At 40.4% G+C, this 10,722-nt stretch overlaps 1 non-coding gene across 1 annotated transcript; it reads right to left on the bottom strand.

The window, feature by feature from the left end:
* Positions 1-293: 293 nt before the first annotated feature.
* Positions 294-400, bottom strand: LOC141603673 (small nucleolar RNA R71). Its single transcript, XR_012525531.1, has one exon. It is a non-coding gene; the product is annotated as a small nucleolar RNA R71 (small nucleolar RNA).
* Between the last annotated feature and the right edge of the window lie 10,322 nt (positions 401-10,722).

Raw genomic sequence — 10,722 nt, 5'->3', positions numbered from 1 at the left:
AATTCGAGCCAAAGCCTTCCTATATTAACCTGGTTGAGAGAAACCAGTTCGGGGGAGCTGCAAATGAAGATGCAGCCAAGCACATGGAGATTTTTATTGATTATTGCTGCTCTATACCCTCGCCGGCCGGTGTGACCCAAGATCAGATCAAGGAGACCATGTTCATTTTCTCTCTTCGTGACGCTGCAAGAAAGTGGTATAGAGATCTGGACCGAGCCGCCCATGGGATCACCGACTGGAATTCCTTAGCCCTGGCATTCTACAAAAAGTACTTCTCTGCCTCGAAGACGAATGCCATTAGAGCTCAGATCACGAGCTTTAAACAAGGGCCTGATGAGAACTTCCATGAAGCATGGGTCCGTTTCAAGAAACTGGTGCGAACCATACCGCACCATGGGTTCGAAAAATGGAGTCTTTGCAACCAGTTCTACAATGGGTTGTATGACGATCGAGAGGGCTATTTTGGATGTCACCAATGGCCGATTTTTGAGAACATGGGAGAGATTAAAGGATGGAAGATCATCGATGATTTGGCCACTCATAAGGCTGAATATGAGAATTCGAGAGGAAACCAGAGGAGAGCTGCTGAATCTTCCTCTGTTGCTGCACTAGAAGCTCTCACTGCAAGGTTTAACAAATATGAATTGGGAAGAGCTTCTAAAGGTGGGATGTACCATGTTAACGCTTTGTTTCGAGACGGTCCTTTCGTCGTAGAAGATGTGGAGCCGAGGGGCATGTCTCGAAATTTGTTTTGTCCCCTTTGAGTCTTGTCTTTGCCTTTCAACACTATAGGCCGACAAACACGTACTATGAGCCGAATGTCCACCCCAACTTGAGGTGGAGTAGCCGAATGTCCTCGAATCCGACTCAACCTCCACAACAACAAGAAGAAGAAGCTTATGTGCCCCTCATCATAAGCAACAACAATACCAAAAACCTCCCTATGTGCCGTAGCAACAACAACAATCCCATGGTTCTCGATTTTGCTTTGAGTTTAAGAACTTGTTCTTTGAAGGAGTCCCAAGCTAGTGAGGCCGGGATGAAGCTACTAGAGAGCCAAATTGCTCAATTGGCTAGTAAGAGTACCACTCGAGCTCCCGGACACTTACCGACTCAAACCGACCAAAGAGACCCCGAATGCCATTACTTTGAGGAGTGGGTCTACCTTGGAGGGGCCCGCTATGGTCGAGGATGCCCCTGAAAAGAATGAGGCGGAACCGAGTCAAAAGAAAGCTTTAACGAAAAATAACAAGAACAAGGCGTCAACCAGGTATATCGATCGATCGATATATATCCGGCCGATCGACCGATATGCGGTTACGAGAGCTTCGAATCGTACATCTCGGTCGATTGACCGAGCAAGGTGGTCGATCGACTGAGACCCCTGCTGATATTGAGAAATTTCGTCCTTCAATGCCCGATAATTTAATAGACCATTTGTTCCGGGGTTCGAAAACTCCGAAAGTATTGGGGCAAGACCCGAGCGCTGATGGGTCCGTCCCGATTCCGAAGTTCGACCCAATGTCGGTCAATGGCTCACATTTGAGACGGTCTGAGGAGGGTTCAAGCTTCAATAGGGAGAAGGTGGTGGACTTTCAGCCTAAGTCCACGGATGTCGGCATGCGAGACTTAGAAGAGAGGGCTAAGGTACTTCTCTCAGCCCCATATCCAGAGAGACTAGTGCCGACAAAGGAACAGGTATCTTTCAATAAATTTGAAAAGGTTATTCGTAGTTTGAATGTACAAGTTCCTTTCCTTGAGTTGGTCAATCAAGTGCCTGCCTACACTAAATTCATGAAACAACTCTTGTCTAAGAAAAAGTCACATGAAAATGTGCATACTGTCGCATTAACCAAAGAGTCATGCTCTTATTTATCTCATACTGCACCCCATAAGCTAGAGGACCCGGGTAGCTTTTCTGTTCTTGGCAATATAGGTACCTTCTCTATTGAGAAGGCATTATGTGACTTAGGAGCTAGTATAAGCGTCATGCCTTTGAGTCTAGCTAGGAAGCTCAAATTGACTAGGTTCGCAGTGACAGATATGACAGTACAGATGGCTGACCGATCTGCGGTCCAGCCAAAAGGAGTCTTAGAGGACATCCCCGCCCAAATAGGGAAGTTTTTCTTCCCCGTCGACTTCGTTGTACTTGACATGCCTGAGGATGCCCACATTCCCATTATTTTGGGTAGGCCATTTCGCACACTTCTTTGGTGCGATCATAGATGTCGGTCTAGGAACCTTGACTTTTAAAGTGGGCAAGCATTCTATTGTTTTTGCCCAGCCATCTAAGAAAAAGGACCCCATGTGGCCTGTGACTTGTAATACGGTTTCTGACAAGAAATCGTACTTTGTGCTTCCTGATTTACCTATCTCTATTCCTGTTGTAACCCCTCCGCCCCAGATTGGGAGCAAATTGGAGGAAGATTTGTCTATTTCTCGATATTGCGGGAGAGCTGGTTTGGGAAGGAAGAGCTGCAAGTCACTCCACCCGCAAAAGAAGCCAATCGTTTCACGAGGAGGTCTTGGTTGCCTTAGCTATGCCACTGATGAGGAAGTTGATGACGAGCCGGTCAAGGCAAGGGAGTCCGACTTGGACTTTGATGAGCAAGAAGAGGTCATTGACTGGGGAGATGATGAAAGTGTTGATCCGTTGAGCCATACGGACGTGGAAGCTAAGAAGGGTGCAGCTGAGAAGATAAGCACCGTTGAGGCTACCTCTTGTAGCCAGAAGCCGACGAAGTGGGCTATTCCGTGGCCGTTCTTGATCAACTACTAGTTGATCACATGTTTTCCAAACTTTTTATTTGCTTTTGTTAAACACTTTTTATTGCTTTTGTGTGCGCGAAACTTCGCATTTTATTTTGCTTGCTTAGGATTCTATGCGTTTTAGACTTTATTTTAGGTTTTGCGCAATTTTGGGCACGTATTATTGTGCATTTGCAGGTTTTTAGACCTCTTTAGCTCAAGTAATTGAGCAAATACGAAGAAATAAGAAGTAACAACAGATTTTTCATCGATCGATCGCTCGAGTTGTCGATCGATCGATCTGCGCAGTTCCAGGAGCTCTTGTTCCTTTCACCTCGGTCGATCGATCGAGTGATGTGGTCGATCGACCGACCTGCACTCGCTTTGCCCGGTTCGACCTCTCTCCTGCTATGTTTGGTCGATTTGCGGAATTAAGGGAGTTTTCTACTCCACTTTATCTTCCGTCATTTATTTATTTCTTCTATTTTTCTCAATTTTGCACATAATACCGCTTCATTATTGTCTTTCTCGATTTTATGCGTGGTACTTTGTTTGTCTTTTCAGGTACTTATTAGTAGCACTGCTGGCTACTAAAACCTCCTAGCTCACGCTGGTTTGGGGAGGTTTCCTTTACTGCGCTTAAAGTCTTGTAAGTTCCCGATTTCCACTTCATGTCATTTTTATTTGTTTATTTTCCCGCAAATTCCCATTTCTCTTTTCTTCATTACATGATTTTGCACAATGGGGACATTGTGCGATTTGGTTTGGGGAAGGGTTTTGCGTCGCATATCATTTGCTTGCATTCACGTTTACATTTTGTTTTGCATTATTTATTTCATTCTTATATTCAAAAATTTCAAAAAAATTTCAAAAATTTCAAATAAAATGCATGTTTATTTTAGCATATAGGTCGAGTCGGAACGGTAGTATTTCAAGGATGATATTGCATTTCCATTTGTTTTGCCTAAGCCTTGCTTGATTAACATGTTATTAGTAGAATCGTATAAGTGCATATCCACGAGTTTTCGTTAATTATTTGCTGAAACTTGAGACTTGACTTAGAAAATTGGCAAACTACATCATATTTCTGAGATTTAGAGCCTATAACTGGTGACATCTATGACCGGTTTATTTAGGAATGTGAGTAGTACTCCTTATAAGACATGTCATATCAATTTGCATAAATATGAACTTAATCTGCTTAATACCTGTATTGCATTCGGTTTGTGGTTAGTTGACACATGTGGTAGAGGTTTCCCCTTATTCGTTTTTACCCATGAACCCCACACTGCCAAAAATAGCCTTTTTGTCCCATTACTACATCCTACATATAGCATGTCCTTTGTCAAGCTAGTAGTCCGTGTCCTTGGGATTTTTACTTAGTTTTTGGTAGTAAATGCTCTTATTGAGATTTAGTTGGGAAAATGAAAAGAAAGGAAGGAAAGAAACAAAAGTTGAAAAGAAAATAAAAGAAGTGAAAAAGAAATTATTCAAAAAAAAGAAAGAAAAAGAGGTTCTGTACTGTTGAAGCGGTCGATCGACTGGCATCATAGGTCGATCGACTGAGGTTCGAGAAAAAGAAATCAAATTCGCATAATTCAAATCCTTATCTTTTGGCGATTTTTGCTCCCATGTTTTATTCTTATCTTATGGGGAGTTAGTTGATTACCTTTATACCTGGAGATTGTGAGATTTGTGCTTGCTATAGCACCGTTTCATTTGTTTTTGAGCAAGAAGTTGGATGTTGCCATATGGTTCTGTTTTGGTACTAGCTTGATCACATGTACCTCCACTTTTCCATAAATGTTTTGCCTCTTCTTACCCATACCTCACATATCCACATATATACCTCAGCATGTGTCATGGTCTTTTGTTGGTTGGAATGCGTATGTACGGTCATAGAGATTGCTTTCATATTATATTGCAGGCATGTTCTTATAGGTCGTAGTTAGGTGAGTGTCACTACAAATGAATTCTTTCTATCTTTACATTATTCACCTGTGCTTATTTGAGTGATATGAGCGACCCGTAAGTGTCCAATTTGATAAGTCTCTACAGTTGACGGTTCAGTAGTTTTAACGACTCCATAACTCGATTGCATGATTCATTTGCTAATTGATTGTTGGTTGTGCATTAAATTGGTTTAGGCTTTACATGTTGCATTTCGCTCTGAGATTGAACTCGTTCCATTAGGTCATTAGATCGAGTCTTGTTCTTGCTTGGGGACAAGCAAGGGTTTGGTTTGGGGAAGTTTGATGCGTGTCTTTTATATGATCTTTTGCACCTCATTTTACACGCATTTCAGAGCTCATTTGTGTTGTTTAAGCTGCCATTTCCCCCATTTCCGTCTACTTTCGTGTTTTTGTACTTTATTGCAGAAATGTGAAGAATTCAACGGAAATTGAGCTAAATTCGTCCCCGACTATCCTGCATTGCAATTGACGTGAAGTATTGACTCGAGGAATGAGCTTGGTGCGCATTTCAAAGCCCAAAAGACAAATCCACGAGATTATAGAAGTCAAGTAGCAGCTAAAGCAGTCGATCGACCACTACCTTTAGTCGATCGACCAACATGCGGGTTCCAGAAACTACTGTACACTGCATAGCAGTCGATCAACCGGTCATCTCAGTCGATCGACCACCTCGCTACTCAGACGAGAATTAAAAGATCGAGGAAAGCAAGCCCATTATGTTTAGGTTTTGATAATAAGTTGTTACGTATGTTTGCTATATAACGTAACCTAGAACATCAGATAAAGGCATCGAGTTTTTATCTAAGTTTCATATTCAGCTTTAGAATATCATAGTTAGGGTTTGGAATATTGGTTGCATCGGATTTTCATTCATACTTCTAATCATTCCGTTACTATTCTTCTGCAATTTTCGGTATTCCTTCTGTTCTACTTTCAGTTCATCTTTATTGCATTGTTAGATATAGAATTGTTAGTTAGAATCTAAGCCAATTATCGTTTATGTTAATTGTTTGTTCTACTATTTTTAGCATGAATTCAGTAGTCTTTATCATCAATATTATTGTTATTTTAACCATAGCCATGAGTAGCTAAATCAATTGTGCTAGGATGTAGGGGAATTATAGCGTAGGCGGCGTAGTATTAATTTGGACTGAAATCGCGTGTCAGTCGATCGACTACCATACCTGGTCGATCGACTGACCACGTGAGGTTACCTTTCGTTTTAATTGATTTTAATGTTGTATTTAACGAATCGAATGCATGCGACCAGTTAGATGCTTAATTTATGACTGACCCATTAGATCGAAAGATAGGGAAAGTTGTTAGATCACCAATTGAAATGACTAAACTGCGCTGAGATCGAAAGATAGGTAAAGTTTAGATTATTAGTCACTTTTCAGGACGAGAGTCAGTATTAGTGATATTAGGGACCTACAGCGAGATCGAAAGATGATATCTGTTAAGAGTGGACCGAGAGGACCTCTTGTTTCCCGCCTCACATGTGTTCGATTTGGACTTGTTTAGTATGTTGCCGCCGAAACTATAACGAACCGACCATCCTAGTACCTCTTTTTATACTTGATTTCATCCATTTGCTTAGTTCACTTTATTTTATTGCTCATTAGTTGTAGACCAAATCCAATCAAACCCCCACCTTATTGTTACCTTAGACCGAATTTAAACAACTAGAAATTACGTCTACATCTCTGTGGTTCGACCCGACTGCCGCTAGCTATAGTTGTAGTTGGAGTTTATAAATATTATTTTTGACACCTCACGACGGGTATCACTACCCAAATTCACTTTCTGACCTTCTAACCAAGAATAGACCATTATAGCTTCATAACTCGACACCTTATCACGGCCTCCTCTCCTCGGCACCACTGTGTTCCATAAAAAGTTCAAGAGGAACTTGATTTTTGCCGAGAGAGGACGAACCACGATATTACCTCCCTCCGTCATCTCCTCAAAATACTTCTTCACTAACAACTCCTTTTCACTCACAACATTAGACCATTCAAGACTCGGATTTAATTCAATTCCTTCATCAGGAACCGAAAAAGCAGAGCAAAAATCCGAAACAGAGACCGTAACATCCACTCCATTAACAACCGCATGCAAGACTCCTTTCTTAATTGAGACACTAGCAATGAATTGAACCACCTCAGCTGGGTAAACAGGACCCGAAAACTGACTAATGTGACTCCACCCTTGAAAATCAAGAAAATTAACAAAGAAAGCAAGAACGGGAACACTAACCAACCAAGATTTTGGATAGTACCTACCACCATGAATGGAATACCTCAAAACTCGATTAACTAGGATGCTTTCATCATGAGTAAGCCGAACACGATTTAACCCTTCCTTGGTCGCGGCTTTTGAAACATCCCTAAGAAAGGTACGAGCAACACCATTCCGAACTATTACCTCGGGTCCCTCCACAGCTTCACTATTATCGACAACCACCTTATTTTTTCCTTTGAAAAGACGGCGTCTTTTGCCTTCGGACACCGACTCGTCCCGACTACGAAACAGGGGCGTATTTTGGTTTGGTTGTGGTGAAGGACAATTAATGGAATGAGGATCATGTGGTGGTAGAGGTGATGTTTGGTTATGAAAGGGGCGGTTTTGGTGGTGACGGGTTGAAGATCAAGTATTTTTTGCATGAGTTGGATTCATGATGATGGTGATTGTTGAAAAAGGAGGTGATGGTGATGGTTTTTGTAAACAAGATGAGTTGTGATGATGGTAAAAATTTAAGAGAAAGAAAAGTATGCAAGTGGGGTTAGGTGGACGGGTAACACGCAAGGAGGGTAGATATAGGTGTAGGCTAGGGTTAACAAGTGGAGGTCAATTATGGTAAGTGTCTTAATTAGGAATTAGTATTATGATAGGTATAGGAATTTATGGTGATAAGACAAGAATTAGGAAATTGATTTTATATAAAAAGCATGAGCCGTGTATATGAGAGCTTATTTGGAAGATTTTTGTAAATTGGAAAGATAAAAATATGGTGTGCTTTGTTTATTGTGATAAGGAATAAGTTTGTATAATAATTAAATTCTAAATAGCAAATTGAATTTTATGATAAAAATATTTCTATAAACGAAATTATTCATGCAACGCAATATATGGACACAGTCATACAATCTTAACCTAACTAGTCAGTCATAAAAAGATTGAACAAGTATAGAAACTTAGGTACCACCGATTAAACCAATTTCCAACCGTAAAGTCTCAAATCGTTCTCTAGCTAATGATTTTGTCAAAATGTCTGCCCATTGTTTTTCAGTACTACAAAATTCAAGTTTTATATTTCCCTTTTCAACATGGTCTCGTATAAAATGGTGTCTTATTTCAATATGCTCGGTACGTGAATGTTGTGCGGAAGTTTTAGAAATTATTATCGCACTAGTATTATCACAAAAAATAGGAATACATCCTACGTCAACACCATAATCACGTAATTGTTGCTTAACCATAAAAGTTGAGTACATACCAGTCCTGCGGCAATATACTTGGCTTCAGCGGTTGAGAGAGCAACCGAATTTTTTTTCTTCGAACCCCACGTGATGATACACGGTCCGACAAATGTGGCGACACCCGACGTGCTTTTTCTGTCTAGAGAACATCCTGCGTAGTCGGCATCAGAATAACCGACTAGATCAAAATTGCACTCCATTGGATACCATAAATATAGATTGGCCGTTCCAATTAAGTAACGTAAGATTCGTTTTACGGCCGTCATATGCGATTCTTTGGGAGATGATTGATATCTCGCACAAACACATACGCTAAACATAATATCGGGTCTACTTGCGGTCAAATATAACAGTGACCCAATCATCCCACGGTAAGTAGTTTCATCAACTGATTTACCGTTCTCATCCAATGTCAATTTTTTTGTTCTCAACCATTGGAGTAGGCATAGCATGTGAGTTTTCCATTCTGAATTCCCGAATCAACTCCTTGATGTATTTCTATTGATGGATTTTAATGCCTTCATCAATTTGTTGTATTTGCAGCCCTAAGAAGAATTTTAATTCTCCCATCATACTCATCTCGAATTCGGAAGTCATCAACTCAGAAAAATATTTGCATAGGCTTCGGTTGGTTGATCCAAAGATAATATCATTGACGTATATTTGAACAACCAAAAGGTCAGACCCTCAGTTTTAGAAATAGGGTTTTGTCGACGGATCCTCTACTGAATCCACTGTCAAGTAGAAACTTAGATAATCGATCATACCAAGCCTTAGGTGCTTGCTTTAATCCGTATAGGGCTTTATCCAATTTGAACACGTGATCCTCAAATTTGATGTTCTTAAAACCAGGGGGTTGTTCAACGAAGACTTCCTCTAGTAAATAACCATTCAAGAATGCTGTCTTGACATCCATCTGGAAGAGCTTCATTCCCTTGTGTGCGGCGAATGCTATTAGAAGTCTAATAGCTTCAAGATGAGCAACAGGTGCGAAAGTCTCGTCATAATCTATTCCCTCTTGTTGATTATACCCTTGGACCACCAATCTTGCTTTGTTTCTGACAATGACTCCGGCATCATCTAATTTGTTTCTGAAAACCCACCGAGTTCCAATGACTGAACGATCTTTAGGTCGAGGAACTAAATGCCAAACCTTGTTTTTTTCGAACTGTTGAAGCTCTTCTTGCATAGCTATAATCCAATCTGAGTCAGCAAGAGCTTCATTGATGTTCTTTGGTTCGATCATGGATAGGAAAGAGTAGAAAGAGCAGAAATTGTTCAAGGAACGTCTTGTTTGAACACCCTTCTTAATATTACCCAGAATATTGTCCATGGGGTGTGAATTCTTGTATTTCAACTTTGTTGAAGTGCTTGGTTCTTCATCGTTATTTGAGCTTGATCCGACTTCATTTGGTTCGGAATTGGAGGAAGTTCCCCCTGAATCCAATCCAGGTGTTGTATTTGAGCCGATTATAACCTCGGACTCTACACCTTGATTTGGATTCAATGTTATAGTAACATCATCTATAACATTGGTTTGGGAGTTCTTGTCTTAAGTCAATGTTATAGTATCATCAACTATAACTTTGCCTTTCTCCTTTTTATCTTTTGAGGAACGAATAAGTTCATCACTTATTCCCTCAATTTCGTTATCCTCCAATTCCAATTCCGGGGGATCGTCTCTTGAAAGACGAAAGTCGGGTTCATCCAAGTCTTCTTCCTCATCCTGTAAAGGCTTATGGAACACGTTATATTCATCAAAAATAACGTGGACACTTTCTTCAATACAAAGAGTTCTTTTATTGAAGACTTTGTAAGCCTTGCTATGATCTGAGTATCCTATGAAAATCGCCTCATCACTTCTAGGGTCGAATTTGCTTAAACGGTTTTTACCGTTATTATGCACAAAGCACTTGCTCCCAAAGCAACGAAGATGGGAGATATTAGGTTTTCGACCTCTAAGAAGTTCGTAGGGGGTTTTCTTAAGGATAGGTCGGATCATAGCACGATTATGAATGTAGCAAGAAGTACTTATTGCTACAGCCCAAAAATTACGAGGTAAACCACTACACAAAAGCATTGTACGTGTCATATCTTCTAAAGTTCTATTCATACGTTCAACGACACCGTTTTGTTGAGGAGTTCTTGGTGCAGAAAAGTTATGCCCTACACCATTAACTCTATAATATTCTATAAAAGTTTGGTTGTCAAATTCGTTGCCATGATCCGTACGAATAGATACAAGATTAGTCTTATATTTGTTTTGAACACGTTTCATAAGACACTCAAATTCATCAAAAGTTTTATCTTTTGAGTGAAGAAAGATAGGCCATACATATCTTGAGTAGTCGTCTACAAGAACAAAGACGTACCTGGATCCTCCTCTACTCCTTACCTTCATAGGTCCACATAAATCCATGTGTACCAATTCCAAGGCTTGATTTGTGCTTACTACTCTTTTCGGTTTAAACGATGATCTTACTTATTTGCACCTTGCACTCGTGTCACACATCTTTTCT

The sequence above is a fragment of the Silene latifolia genome, chromosome 9 (assembly GCF_048544455.1).
Source record: "Silene latifolia isolate original U9 population chromosome 9, ASM4854445v1, whole genome shotgun sequence".
NCBI lineage: Eukaryota > Viridiplantae > Streptophyta > Magnoliopsida > Caryophyllales > Caryophyllaceae > Silene > Silene latifolia.
The sequence above is the reverse complement of the archived record's forward strand: the minus strand, read 5'-3'. Positions and strand labels throughout refer to the sequence as shown.